Source organism: Thalassophryne amazonica, chromosome 14 (genome assembly GCF_902500255.1).
Source record: "Thalassophryne amazonica chromosome 14, fThaAma1.1, whole genome shotgun sequence".
Lineage (NCBI taxonomy): Eukaryota > Metazoa > Chordata > Actinopteri > Batrachoidiformes > Batrachoididae > Thalassophryne > Thalassophryne amazonica.
This window is the reverse complement of record NC_047116.1, coordinates 65,189,888-65,206,000: the sequence shown is the minus strand read 5'-3', so window position 1 is coordinate 65,206,000 and position 16,113 is coordinate 65,189,888.

Sequence of the window (16,113 nt, the reverse complement as noted above, 5' to 3'; positions counted from 1 at the left end):
TTGACCAGTGGGGATCTACTGACACTTTGCTTACTGTAATGACAAATATAAACCTTTGCTGATGTAGCCTCCATGAATTTCAAAGAATCTCTTCTTAACAATTTCAATGATATTTCTAAAGGGTCACAAATGGCAGATGAACTGGCTCTGTCCTCATCGTTGCATTTCACATGGTCTGTGATTGTGTTGTTCATTCAGTGTTGTGTGTAATTGTGTGATTCACTCAATCATGTCTAAGCAGTCAAGATGTTCCGTAGTGTGAGCAGAGCATTCATTACAGAACATAATGAATCTATGGCAGTGCAGTGTGTTTGATTGTCTGGACAGCACTAATATTGGCTAAGCTACCACTCTGGCCTCTGTGCAGCCAACACTTGTCAGTACTACAGTTGGGAAAGACCTGATTCACTCACATCATTCCCACGCCAGAGTCACAAGTCTGTTGCATCCATTAACCCAGATCCTACACTTGTTGCTAACAAATGGGGAAGTATAAAATAAATACAGTAATGCTTCATTCACTACTCTCCATACAATCCATACAATATCATTACAGAAACCCAACTGGAATCTTCCTCATCAGGGCAAATCTGAACAGACTCAGATTTGCTGACATTGGTCACTCACTATGTTTGGATTTGAATGAATGAATTTATTCAGCACACAGTCCAGAACAACAGAAAAAAAAAAAAAAACTTACAACAAAGAAAGAAAATGAATTAACAGTGCATCCGTGTGCCTGAAAGTGTATAGGCAGAAGCAAAACTTAGTAACGCCTACCCCTTTAACCAAAAATAAAATGATCGAGTCCAAAAGGAGTGGGGCGAAGTAAAAAAAAAAAACCCTACTATTTCCACTCCAATTTTCAACCATTACAAACATCTTAAAGGACACAATCTGAATGATACCAAAAAAATTTACATTTACAAAGTTACAAATTTACAGTGGTGGGCACACTTCCAATAATCCGATAACAGATAATTATCGAAGATAATGTTTTCATTATCAGATTATCTTTTTAGATAACTTTAAAAATCTTCTGATTAATTTTTGTCCGGTAACTTTTAGACCGATAAACAAAGCTGAACAGTGACAAGCATTTTTTAAATTTAAAATCAGTTCAGCACCTGCCTGTTAAAAGTTTTGTAACAAATGGACAGTTATACTCTCTGCTAACAGAAGAGACCTGCTTCTATGAAAAGCGTCTCTATCCTCTGTAAACAAAGACGAAAAGGCTTTATAAAAAAAAAATAAAAAAAATCATTTCCTTTAACACCATACCGATATGCTGGCAATATCACCTAAGTCATCCAGAGGCATACATTTTTAACTTATGGTTCAAATTTTAACCAAACTAATTTTGGACAAGTTATTTAAAATTACTGCCATGTCTGAAGTTTTATAAAGTGAAAATATCAGATATATGTTTTAGTTTTAAAGTAATGTGCTAATTTTTTAAGGTTTTGTGAGCACATGCTGTTTCCAGCAGTGCATTATGGGTAGGATGATGTAATCTCAGTATGATCACGACAGGACAATTGCATTTCAGACACTCTGTTCAGGCTCCACGGACAACAGCATTAAACTCTAGTGCCTAAAACTCTCGTGAATATATTCTCTGGGTTTATAGACGTTATTGTATTTGTGTTTGTTAAATTCCATGCATTTTAAATGTAGCAGACAGGGATTATCTGGAATTTTGTTTTCAAGGCCTCTACTGCCATCTACTGGCCACTAGTGTTCATGGCAGTATTCGCCCTAAGTACTAAGCGTTTGGGCACCAAATCAACTTTTTGGCTTTGCAAATGGCTTTTTTTTTTTTTTTTACAAATGAAGTTTAAAAACAAAAAAAAACAACAGCAAAAAAAATAAATAAATAACATTATAAGACGGCTCTGCGGTGTTTGTGCGAGCGATTAGATGCTTGTAGCTCTTCAGCAGCAGGATACCGTCATGACAGCCGACCACAATAATATCAAACAGATTTGAATTTCATTGGACCATATGATCGGCGATCAGGAGGTGGTCCTGAGATGTTAAACGCAGCTTGTTACTCCATGTACACTACACGATGCAGGATGCGCGATTAACCTGAAACTCGGTCCAAAAAATTCCTGCATGAAAAATCATCTTGCACAGTGTAAAGCACGTTTACAACATCATACAATGTGCGCACATTCTCTCCACATGCAAAACATTTTGCGATGACACTTCCAGGGCTCCGTAAAAATGCCTGTTTTTACAAAAAAAAAAAAAAGGAATATTTTACAAAAGCACATTTATCTGTGAACACCAACACACGACAGACGTCACATTAACGTGTTGGTTTACATAATGAATTGACTGAACCAATCAATGTTTAGCAGAGGCACTTTTACCCAGAATCCTTTGCGATCTGTCTGTGTTTGTTACAAAACCTCAGAATTAGTGCATTATTCAACATTAAAAGATTTATGCTATATTTTAACTTTGTACAAATGACAGAATTACAGAATTGACATTAATGGAGTTATTCTATCGGTATTAATGTTATTCATAAATCAAAACCATAAGTCAGCATGACTTTATTTTTCAAGACCTCTGCCTGACCGGAGCATTGTGACTGATAGAGAGTTGGCTTTATGGTTGCACTGTAGTTTTATAATTATTGCCCCAAACCTCAGCACAGTAAGTCAGGTAGGGTGCAACCAATGAACAATACAAAGTACTGTATGTAGTGCTCTGCAATCAAGAACATGCTTTGATTTATTTAATGCTGCAATACTCTTTGATACCTTATTTTGAACATGCTGAATATGAGCTTTCCAACTAATTTTCTCATCAATGACTCGTAAAAACTTATTTTCTTTGACACGTTCTATGTTTACCCCTTGTATATTTAACTGTATTTGTATGTCTTTTTTATAATTTCCAATTAATATTAATTTAGTTTTTGACAAATTTAATGATAAATTGTTAATATCAAACCATCTCTTTAACTTTATCATTTCAGCTCCTAAATCAGATAACAATTGTTGCAGATTTTCTCCTGAGCAAAACAGGTTTGTGTCATCTGCAAAGAGAACTGCTTTAAACAGATTTGAAACTTTACATAACTCGTTGATGTATAAAATAAATAATTTTGGTCCCAACACAGAACCCTGGGGAAGCCCACAAATGATGTCAAGACATGAAGAACAGTAGTCCCCAAGTTTAACAAACTGCTTCCGGGTTTGTAAGTAACTTTTAATCCAGCTCAGAGCCACCCCTCTGATCCCATACAGTTCCATCTTATGAAATAATATATTGTGATCAACTGTGTCAAAAGCCTTTCTTAGGTCAATAAATAAAACTAATACTATTTCCCTTTGGTCCACATGTTTATTGATCTCTTCTATTGAATCGAGCAATGCCAGTGCAGTGGACTTTTTCGCTCTAATACCATATTGACTTTCATCAAGCAAGTTATGTTGTTCTATATATTTATCCAGTCTGCTGTTGTAGAGTTTTTCCAATATCTTAGAAAATTGTGACAATAGAGACACAGGCCTGTAGTTGGTAAAAAGATGCTTGCTACCAGATTTAAATAAAGGTATCACTTTTGCACTTTCATATCATTAGGAACAATTCCAGTTTGAAATGATTTATTAAAATATATGATAACGGTTTTGCGATTTCAGTAATTATTTGCTTTACTAAGGACATATGTACCTCATTATGATCTGTTGACTTTTTACTTTTACATGTACTAACTATATTAATAATTTCCCTTTCATCTACTGGCCCAAGAAACATTGTGTGCAGATTCCTGGTGATTAATTGCTCATTTTGCCATGGGCTGTATGGGATTTCAGCTGCCAGATCTGGCCCAACATTAGCAAAAAAATTATTGAAACTATTCACTACTTGGCTCATGTTATATTTGTCTTTCCCGTTATAAGTAAAATATGTTGGGTAGTTATTTGATTTGGGTTTATTTGCAATAATACTATTCAGTATTTTCCATGTTTCCTTTATGTTGTTTTTATTATCGTTTAGTATTTTTTTAAAGTATGATTTTTTACAATTCCGCATTGTAGTTATTAGTTTATTTTTTATCAATCAATCAATCAATCAATTATTTTATATAGCGCCAAATCACAACAAACAGTTGCCCCAAGGCGCTTTTATAGTCCTTATATTTACTCTCTGCCTTTCTTGATTTACTTTTAATGAATTCTCTGTATAGCATATTTTTCTTCTTACAAGCCTTTTGAAGACCTTTTGTTATCCATGGATTAACTTTATATTTATTATTTTTATTATACTTTATAATTGGACAATTTTTGTTGTATATATTGAGAAATACGAGGTCTGTCCATAAAGTATCATACCTTTTTATTTTTTTTAAACTATATGGATTTGATTCATGTGTTTTCACGTCAGACAAGCTTGAACCCTCGTGCGCATGAGTGAGTTTTTCCACGCCTGTCGGTGATGTCATTTGCCTGTTAGCACGCCTTGTGGAAGGAGTGGTCCCGCCCCATCGTCGGATTTTCATTGTCTGGAAATGGTGGAATGATTTTGTTTTTTTTTTCCATCAGACTTTTTTCAGAAGCTGTTAGAGACTGGCACCTGGAAACCATTCGAAAAATTTATCTGGCTTTCGGTGAAAATTTTACGGGCTTCACAGAGAATAAGGACTATTACTACAGCTTTAAGGATGGCCCACAATGGCGCTCGGCGCAGCGCGCTCCGAGCCACGACGACAGGCACGAACCACCGGATTATTTCTAAACGGATGGCTGTGTGGAGCTGGGACCGTCGTGTGCACTTTCTCTGGTTATCACAAGAGCTGGACATCAACCATTTTCCGGCAGATTTCACTTTTAACAAGAGATTTTGTCGTGGAAAGCCGTGCGGAGGCTTCGTGCATAACAACTGATTCGCTGTTCGAGCGAGACAAAGAACGCCTCCATTTCGGCGTGTTAGAGGACAAGTTGCGACATGCCTATCTCAGCTTTCAATGCTTACCAGTTGAGTGAGTTATAAGAGAAATTGTGGAGAGCTGGGCATGTCCGAACTTGTCCTCTGACACACCGAAACGGAGGCGTTCTTTGTCTCGCTCGAACAGCGAATTGGTCGTGATGCACAAAGCCTCCGCGAGGCTTTCCACGCCAAAATATCTTGTTAAAAGTGAAATCTACCGGAAAATGGTTGATGTCCAGCTCTTGTGATAACCAGAGAAAGTGCACATGACGGTCCCAGCTCCACACATCCGTTTAGAAATAATCCGGTGGTTCGTGAACTGTCGTTGCGGCTTGGAGCGCGGTGCGCCGAGCGCCATTGTGGGCCGTCCTTAAAGCTGTAGTAATAGTCCTTATTCTCTGTGAAGCCCGTAAAATTTTCACTGAAAGCCAGATAAATTTTTCGAATGGTTTCCAGGTGCCAGTCTCTAACAGCTTCTGAAAAAATTCTGATGGAAAAAAAACCCCAAATCATTCCGCCATTCCCAGACAATGAAAATCCGACGACGGGGCGGGACCTCTCCTTCCACAAGGCGTGCTCACAGGCGAATGACGTCACCGTCAGGCGTGGAAAAACTCGCGCATGCGCACGAGGGTTCAAGCTTGTCTAATGTGAAAACATATGAATCAAATCAATCAATCAATCAATTTTTTTATATAGCGCCAAATCACAACAAACAGTTGCCCCAAGGTGCTTTATATTGTAAGGCAAGGCCATACAATAATTATGTAAAACCCCAACGGTCAAAATGACCCCTTGTGAGCAAGCACTTGGCTACAGTGGGAAGGAAAAACTCCCTTTTAACAGGAAGAAACCTCCAGCAGAACCAGGCTCAGGGAGGGGCAGTCCTCTGCTGGGACTGGTTGGGGCTGAGGGAGAGAACCAGGATAAAGACATGCTGTGGAGGGGAGCAGAGATCGATCACTAATGATTAAATGCAGAGTGGTGCATACAGAGCAAAAAGAGAAAGAAACAGTGCATCATGGGAACCCCCCAGTAGTCTACGTCTATAGCAGCATAACTAAGGGATGGTTCAGGGTCACCTGATCCAGCCCTAACTATAAGCTTTAGCAAAAAGGAAAGTTTTAAGCCTAATCTTAAAAGTAGAGAGGGTGTCTGTCTCCCTGATCTGAATTGGGAGCTGGTTCCACAGGAGAGGAGCCTGAAAGCTGAAGGCTCTGCCTCCCATTCTACTCTTACAAACCCTAGGAACTACAAGTAAGCCTGCAGTCTGAGAGCGAAGCGCTCTATTGGGGTGATATGGTACTACGAGGTCCCTAAGATAAGATGGGACCTGATTATTCAAAACCTTATAAGTAAGAAGAAGAATTTTAAATTCTATTCTAGAATTAACAGGAAGCCAATGAAGAGAGGCCAATATGGGTGAGATATGCTCTCTCCTTCTAGTCCCCGTCAGTACTCTAGCTGCAGCATTTTGAATTAACTGAAGGCTTTTTAGGGAACTTTTAGGACAACCTGATAATAATGAATTACAATAGTCCAGCCTAGAGGAAATAAATGCATGAATTAGTTTTTCAGCATCACTCTGAGACAAGACCTTTCTGATTTTAGAGATATTGCGTAAATGCAAAAAAGCAGTCCTACATATTTGTTTAATATGCGCTTTGAATGACATATCCTGATCAAAAATGACTCCAAGATTTCTCACAGTATTACTAGAGGTCAGGGTAATGCCATCCAGAGTAAGGATCTGGTTAGACACCATGTTTCTAAGATTTGTGGGGCCAAGTACAATAACTTCAGTTTTATCTGAGTTTAAAAGCAGGAAATTAGAGGTCATCCATGTCTTTATGTCTGTAAGACAATCCTGCAGTTTAGCTAATTGGTGTGTGTCCTCTGGCTTCATGGATAGATAAAGCTGGGTATCATCTGCGTAACAATGAAAATTTAAGCAATACCGTCTAATAATACTACCTAAGGGAAGCATGTATAAAGTGAATAAAATTGGTCCTAGCACAGAACCTTGTGGAACTCCATAATTAACTTTAGTCTGTGAAGAAGATTCCCCATTTACATGAACAAATTGTAATCTATTAGACAAATATGATTCAAACCACCGCAGCGCAGTGCCTTTAATGCCTATGGCATGCTCTAATCTCTGTAATAAAATTTTATGGTCAACAGTATCAAAAGCAGCACTGAGGTCTAACAGAACAAGCACAGAGATGAGTCCACTGTCCGAGGCCATAAGAAGATCATTTGTAACCTTCACTAATGCTGTTTCTGTACTATGATGAATTCTAAAACCTGACTGAAACTCTTCAAATAGACCATTCCTCTGCAGATGATCAGTTAGCTGTTTTACAACTACCCTTTCAATAATTTTTGAGAGAAAAGGAAGGTTGGAGATTGGCCTATAATTAGCTAAGATAGCTGGGTCAAGTGATGGCTTTTTAAGTAATGGTTTAATTACTGCCACCTTAAAAGCCTGTGGTACATAGCCAACTAACACAGATAGATTGATCATATTTAAGATCGAAGCATTAAATAATGGTAGGGCTTCCTTGAGCAGCCTGGTAGGAATGGGATCTAATAAACATGTTGATGGTTTGGATGAAGTAACTAATGAAAATAACTCAGACAGAACAATCGGAGAGAATGAGTCTAACCAAATACCGGCATCACTGAAAGCAGCCAAAGATAACGATACGTCTTTGGGATGGTTATGAGTAATTTTTTCTCTAATAGTTAAAATTTTGTTAGCAAAGAAAGTCATGAAGTCATTACTAGTTAAAGTTAATGGAATACTCAGCTCAATAGAGCTCTGACTCTTTGTCAGCCTGGCTACAGTGCTGAAAAGAAACCTGGGGTTGTTCTTATTTTCTTCAATTAGTGATGAGTAGAAAGATGTCCTACTTTTACAGAGGGCTTTTTTATAGAGCAACAGACTCTTTTTCCAGGCTAAGTGAAGATCTTCTAAATTAGTGAGACGCCATTTCCTCTCCAACTTACGGGTTATCTGCTTTAAGCTACGAGTTTGTGAGTTATACCACGGAGTCAGGCACTTCTGATTTAAAGCTCTCTTTTTCAGAGGAGCTACAGCATCCAAAGTTGTCTTCAATGAGGATGTAAAACTATTGACGAGATACTCTATCTCACTTACAGAGTTTAGGTAGCTACTCTGCACTGTGTTGGTATATGGCATTAGAGAACATAAAGAAGGAATCATATCCTTAAACCTAGTTACAGCGCTTTCTGAAAGACTTCTAGTGTAATGAAACTTATTCCCCACTGCTGGGTAGTCCATCAGAGTAAATGTTATTAAGAAATGATCAGACAGAAGGGAGTTTTCAGGGAATACTGTTAAGTCTTCTATTTCCATACCATAAGTCAGAACAAGATCTAAGATATGATTAAAGTGGTGGGTGGACTCATTTACTTTAATCCATATAGTAAAAAAAAATAAATAAAAAGGTCCGATACTTTATGGACAGACCTCGTATGTTTTCAAATTCGGAATATGCTATATTCGCATCTTGCTTCTCATAAATGGGATTTCAATCCTGTAAAAGTAAATCATTTTTTAAGGTAGTGATAGATTTGTGGCTTATATGAGTCACAGAATTGCTACAAATGAAATGTGGAGGGCCACAGTCACTCACAGAGGGAGAAAGATTGCCAATAGTGCAAATTTATGTGTGTCCTATCTTGTCACCTCGTCAGGCCAGAACACTTCAATGATTTTGCAATGACAATTACAGTCTTCATTACGTAAAATCTTTCCACAGTTATTTAACCATAAACTGCAGCTCACATACTGTGTTGCCGCAGGCCAGTATTATTTTATGTGACATTTTTGATCACATCAGGGCCTTACTAGAAAACTATTGTTGGATCAACAACAAATAAAAAAGTTTATATCACACTGCTGAATTACATTTTTTTCAAGTAAATTAACAGTTTTGATGAACCATTTCTTGTTTGTTTTTAAAAAGAAATATTTTGTTACCTTAGGTTTGACTGAAAAGAGAAACACTGTTGTATTTGAACTTAAAAATGGATTGATGGAAAGCATTTGTGTGTGTGTGTGTGTAAAATACAGAATCATTTAAAATATTTTAAAATGTTTTAAAATATTCTTGCGTTCATCTTTAAAGAACGCAAAACAAAAGTGAGCTCCATCTATGTTTGTGTTTTCCTGCATACTTACTGTTTATTTGTGTGACACTTACTAGTAACTGAATTGGGTTTTAGTTAGTCTGGACACCATGTGAATCTGTTTCTTTGTAGCAATCCTGCCAGGGACTCCGCGAGTCATATGCACAAAGAGCAACCAGAGTCAAGGAACCTGAGCCTTCTGTGATTTGCACAGAGGAGGAAGATCCTGCTTCACTCAGTAAATCTGTCACGAGTCCCGAGTCCAGACACAGGGAGGGATCACTGTCAATGAATCTGAGCCTGCTCTGATTCACTCCAATGAGGAAGATCACTCAGATGTACTGGAGCATGGTGTAATGAGACTTGAATAGGTTTTACGGAAACTACACATTTATTCACTTTTTTCGAACTTGCATACTCTAAGGGTCACACTGTGCTGGAGCATTTGTCCTACTTCCCAGTACTCTGCTGGGAAGTCAAAGGGTGAAAGGCAGGGTACACCCTGACTGGGCTGGCACTCTACCACAGGGCTGAAGCATATACAGATGTAGACAGACATGCATACGTATATGCAGACAGATAAACTGCTTCACAGTTCTTGTTTGAAACGGTGGCAACACTTATTCATGGACAACCACCTGTAAGTCGCTCTCCTTTTACAGCACAAGATTTCTTGGATTAATTTGAGAAGAAAATAGATGAGATTTGGTTAACCATATTCCAGAAAGCCTTAACCCAGCTACTACACCCTGCTGTTGAGGTGGGTGCCATTACTGAGTTTTTTCCTAGATTTACAGAATTTGATAGTATCTCATTAGGCATGCTGACAAAACTCGTAACGTCTACAAAAACTACAACCTGCTTATTTGATCCTACACTAACACAACTGTTTAAGGACCTGTGACCCACTCTTTGGCCGACTGTGCTGGAAATGATTAATCTCTCATTAACCTCTGGATCTGTTCCTAAATGTTTCACATCTGCAGTGATTAAACAATTACTGAAGAAATCTAATCTTGACCTTAGTGTATTGAAGAACTAGGCTGATATCAGATCTATCATTTTGCTTTAAAATTATGGAAAAGGTGGTTTCACAGCAGCTTGTGGACCACCTTACTGAGAAAAATCTTTTTGAGTCACTGTAGTCTGATTTTAGAAAATATCATTCCACAGAGACAGCTCTCACTAAAGTGGTGAATGATCTTCGGCTTGCAATGGATTCAGACACCACTACAGTTCTGGTGCTGTTAGATCTTAGATCTGCTGCGTCTGATACTGTGGACTATCGTATTCTCATCGATAGGCTGGAGAATCATTTTAGGATTACTGGGAATGCCCTTGCATGGTTGACATCATACCTGACCAGTCGTTCTCACTGTGTTTTGTACAATAACACTACTTCTGACCTTAGTGACATGAAATTTGGGGTTCCACAGGAGTCCGTCTTCGGCCCCTGCTTTTCTCCCTTTATATAGTACCCCTTGGGCACATATTGCGGAGCTTTGGGATTACCTTTCATTGCTATACTTATGATACTCATGCCGATAACTGCTGGTAATCTCATCCGCATAAAATCTTTAGAAGATTGCCCTGCATCAGTGAAAAGCTGGATGTCTAGCAATTTCCTACTTTTAAACTCTGATAAGACTGAAATGATGGTTCTTGGTCCAGTGAGACATCTGCATCAATTTGACCAGCTAATGCTTCGCCTAGGCTTGTGTGTCATACATCACACTGACAAAATGAGGAACTGTGGGGTAATTTTTGATCCTACATTGTCCTTTGACCGCCTCATTAGAGATATTACTAGGACCGCTTTCTTCAATCTGCGAAATATAGCAAAGATTTCTCCCATAGACAGGATGTCTATGGCTGATGCTGAGACCCTGATTCTTTCCAGATTGGACTACTGCAATGTTCTATTTTCTGGTTTACCAAAGTCCAGCATTAAGGCTACTGCCAGACTATTGACAAGAAGCAGAATGTTTGACCACATTTCACCCATTTTAGCATCTCTTCACTGGCTTCCTGTCCTTGTGAGATCAGATTTTAAGGTTCTGCTACTAACCTATAAAATTGTTCATACGAGGGCTGTCAATAAAGTATAGGTCCTTTTTATTTTTTTCAAAAACTATATGGATTTCATTCATATGTTTTTACGTCAGACATGCTTGAACCCTCGTGCGCATGCGTGAGTTTTTCCACGCCTGTCGGCGACGTCATTCGCCTGTGAGCACTCCTTGTGGGAGGAGTCGTCCAGCCCCTCATCGGAATTCCTTTGTCTGAGAAGTTGCTGAGAGACTGGCGCGTTGTTTGATCAAAATTTTTTCTAAACCTGTGAGACACATCGAAGTGGACACGGTTCGAAAAATTAAGCTGGTTTTCAGTGAAAATTTTAACGGCTGATGAGAGATTTTGAGGTGATTCTGTCGCTTTAAGGACTTCCCACGGTGCGAGACGTCGCTCAGCGCTCTCAGCCGCCGTCGTCAGCCTGTTCAAGCTGAAAACCTCCACATTTCAGGCTCTATTGATCCAGGACGTCGTGAGAGAACAGAGAAGTTTCAGAAGAAGTCGGTTTCAGCATTTTATCCAGATATTCCACTGTTAAAGGAGATTTTTTTAATGAAAGACGTGCGGACGGGTCAGCACGTCGGGACGCAGCCGACGCGGTGCGGCGGCACAGGAAAAACACCTCCGTGTTGATAACCATTTGTAAAATCCAGGCGGCTTTTGATGGCTTTCAGTGGAGTGAGTATATGAGAAATTGTTTAACAGCAGGACATGTTCCAACTTGTCCTTAAGGCTTTCAACAGAGGTGTTTTTCCTGTGGCGGAGCGTCGCGGCAGCTGCGTCCCGACGCGCGGACCCGTCCGCACGTCTTTCATTAAAAAAATCTCCTTTAACAGTGGAATATCCGGATAAAATGCTGAAACCGACTTCTTCTGAAACTTCTCTGTTCTCTCACGACGTCCTGGATCAATAGAGCCTGAAATGTGGAGGTTTTCAGCTTGAACAGGCTGACGACGGCACCTAAGAGCGCTGAGCGACGTCTCGCACCATGGGAAGTCCTTAAAGCGACAGAATCACCTCAAAATCTCTCATCAGCCGTTAAAATTTTCACTGAAAACCAGCTTAATTTTTCGAACCGTGTCCACTTCGATGTGTCTCACAGGTTTAGAAAAAATTTTGATCAAACAAAGCGCCAGTCTCTCAGCAACTTCTCAGACAAAGGAATTCCGACGAGGGGCTGGACGACTCCTCCCACAAGGAGTGCTCACAGGCGAATGACGTCACCGACAGGCGTGGAAAAACTCACGCATGCGCACGAGGGTTCAAGCATGTCTGACGTAAAAACATATGAATGAAATCCATATAGTTTTTGAAAAAAATAAAAAGGACCTATACTTTATTGACAGACCTCGTAGACTGGCACTTTCCTACTTAGCTGAGCTACTGAAACCCTACATACCAGCCCAGGCGCTGTGTTCTCAGCGTGCAGAACTACTTTGTGTCCCTAGGATGAATAAAAAGTCTGCAGGTCACAGAGCTTCCGCTTATCATGCCTGTGTTCTGTGGAATGACCTCCCTGCATCAATAAAACAGTCAGATTCTGTAGAGACTTTAATGTCTGGACTTAAGACGCGCTTACAGTATTGTCCCTTTCATATGGCTAGTATACTGGCATAGTATGTTACTATGCTTTTTACCCTTTTAAATTAATTTTATGAGGAAACGGAGCGGGCTGTGACCCCAACTTTATCTAAAGTCTGGGTCTTTTAGTGAAGCTTAGGGCTAGTGGCCACCTTAGCAGTGGTGGGCACAGATAACCAAAGAATTAACTTCGATAACAGATAATCAGATAACTTAAAAGTTATCTTTGATAAAGATAAACCACCCAAAAATCTATCGGAAGTTACAGATAACCTATAAATTCCAGCATTGTCTCTGGTACACTTGCAACTACTAACAAGCTGATTTTGAGTTTTAACACCACAATCACTTTTGGAAGCACTAAAAGGGACAACAGACACAAACTGTTGTGTGGGCCGCCAGAAGAGGAGGTACTGCTGGCCCACCACCAGTGGGCGCCCTGCCTGAAGTGCGGGCTTCAGGCACGAGAGGGCGCTGCCGCCACGGACACAGCCGGGGGTGACAGCTGTCACTCATTATCTCTTGACAGCTGTCACCCATCTACTCTACAGCATCTCACTCCATAAAGACCAGACGTCATCTCCACCTCGTTGCCGAGATATCGTACTTCAATGGAGGTAACTTTCTCTGCCTGAAGTAATTGTTTCTAAGAGCTATTGTTTTGCAGCTGTCAACCAGAGGACCGGCGTGGGTCGCGACTGTTTCGTCCTACGTCCGTCAGATAAGTGGTTAAACAGACGCTGCACGAGTGTGTGTTAGAGGTGGAGGTGGCATTCCCACCGTTGTTGTTACGGGGTGTACACACACCCACACTTGACTGTCTTTGTTCTTCGCCAGCAGTACCAGATCCGACAGTCGGGGACGGTGATCACCTGGGAATTCGGGACTTGGCGGCTCCAGTATTCACCAGGTTCGGTGGCGGCGGAAATCGTGTGGTTCCGGCTCTTCTCAGGACAGACGTCTTCTATCCTCGAGCCTGCCCACACGTCACCTTTGTGGATTGACTGTTATCATATTCTGAGATTGTCTGTGTATTCGTTGTGCACCTTCACAACATTAAATTGTTACTTTTTGGCTCATCTATTGACCGTTCATTTGCACCCCCTGTTGTGGGTCCGTGTCACTACACTTTCACAACACAAACAATGAGTCAGCACTTCTGTCTTTGAGTGTCCTGCCCCCTGCTGGAAGCTCCTGTTTTACTACATGGACAATTTTTTTTTGATCGCACGACTTTCAGGTTAATTGCGTGTCCTGTATCGTTTAGTATACATGGAGTAATGAGCTGTGTTTAACATCTCACGACCACTTCCTGATCGCCGATCGTATGGTCGAATGAAAATCAAACCTGTTTGATATTATTCTGGTCAGCCGTCATGAGGGTATCCTGCTGCTGAATAGCTACAAGCATCCAACCGCTCGCACTGTGCATGTGCAAACGCCGCAGACCTGTCTTGTAATGTTTTTTTGTTGTTGTTTTGTTTTGTTTTTAAACTTGATGTCTCCCATCGAGAGTTTTTGTAAATTAAGTTTGAAAAAAAAGCTTCTGTTTACGTTTTCCTTCTGGAAACACGAGTCCGACGTGTGGTTTTTGAACGTACAATGAAGTACGTTCTGTGGTACAGTTTGAACTGAAACCGCGTACAGTGATTAAAAATATCATGCAGTGTCTGCCCAGCTTCAGGATGAATACTGCCATGAACACTACTGGCCAGTAGATGGCAGTAGAGACCGTGAAAACTTGCCAAAACAAAATTCCAGATAATCTGTGTCTGCTACATTTAAGATGTAAGATGTAAACACAACTAGAAGCACTCAGAGTGCAAACCTCCGCCAAGGCCATGGGGTCACTGACACCATAACATCTACACGCCGTGGAATCATTGAACCTAAAAAAGTGTAACAATGATGTTTGCTCAGTAGTAAAAAAAGTTTCATCTGCTGTGACTGGATAGCATGTATCCTTAGCGCTTGGCATCACAGTTTATTGCAACTTGCACCTTTCCCAGAAGCTACTGTCATCTGAGCACTGATATTGATATTGCATGTGCTTATAGACAAAAACAAATAAGAGACGGAATTCAATTTATTATTCAACTAAACTGCAAATATATTAATTTTTTAACATTTATGAAACACTTCTCTAAACAAGGCCATAGGGTCACTGACCCTAAAGAGATTCCCTCCTTGGCACAGTGATCTATTTCTTTTTGTCTGTTTCTCTAAAATTGTATATAATAATCATTAGATTATTAATATATAAACAAAAATAAATTTAAGAAATATTACAATTTGAAAACAAATGCATCTGAACGTGATGACAGCTGCAACTGCTTAATGCTAACTTTTAACATTGAAAATGCCATAGACATCCTAACGCGACGCGATCATGATCCGGTTCACCACTAAAATGTAATCGCTTGTTCCGCTTGTCATTTCCAACCATTCCACAAAATTTCATCAAAATCCGTTCAAAGGTTTTTGAGTTATCCTGCTGACAGACAGACAAATAAAAGAGTCCCTCCTTCGCACAGTGATCTATTTCTTTTTGTCTGTTACTCTAAAATTGTATATAATAATCATTAGATTATTAATATATAAACAAAAATCTTCTTCTTTGTCTTTCGGCTGTTCCCGTTAGGGGTCGCCACAGCAGATCAATCGTTTCCATCTCACCCTGTCCTCTGTATCTTCCTCTGTCACACCAACCACCTGCATGTCCTCTCTCAGCACATCCATGAACCTCCTCTTTGGTCTCCCTCTTCTCCTCCTGCCTGGTGGCTCCATCCTCAGCATCCTTCTCCCTATATACCCTGGGTCCCTCCTCTGCACATGTCCAAACCATCTCAATCTCGCCTCTCTGACTTTGTCTCCAAACCGTCCCACCTGAGCTGTCCCTCTGATATGTTCATTCCTAATCCTGTCCATTCTTGTCACTCCCAAAGAGAATCTCAACATCTTCAGCTCTGCCACCTCCAGCTCTGCCTCCTGTCTTTTTGTTAGTGCCACTGTCTCTAAACCATACAACATAGCTAGTCTCACTACTGTTTTGGAAACTTTTCCCTTCACTCTTGCTGATATTCTTCGCTCACAAATCACTCCTGCCACCTTTCTCCACCCACTCCACCCTGCCTGCACTCTCTTCTTCACCTCTCTACCACACTCTCCATTACTTTGAACAGTTGACCCCAAATATTTAAACTCATCTACTTTCACCACTTCTACTCCTTGTAACTGCACTATTCCACTGGGCTCCCTCTCATTCACACACATGTACTCAGTCTTGCTTCTACTGACTTACATTCCCCTTCTCTCCAAAGCATATCTCCACTTCTCCAGACTAGACTCAACTTACTC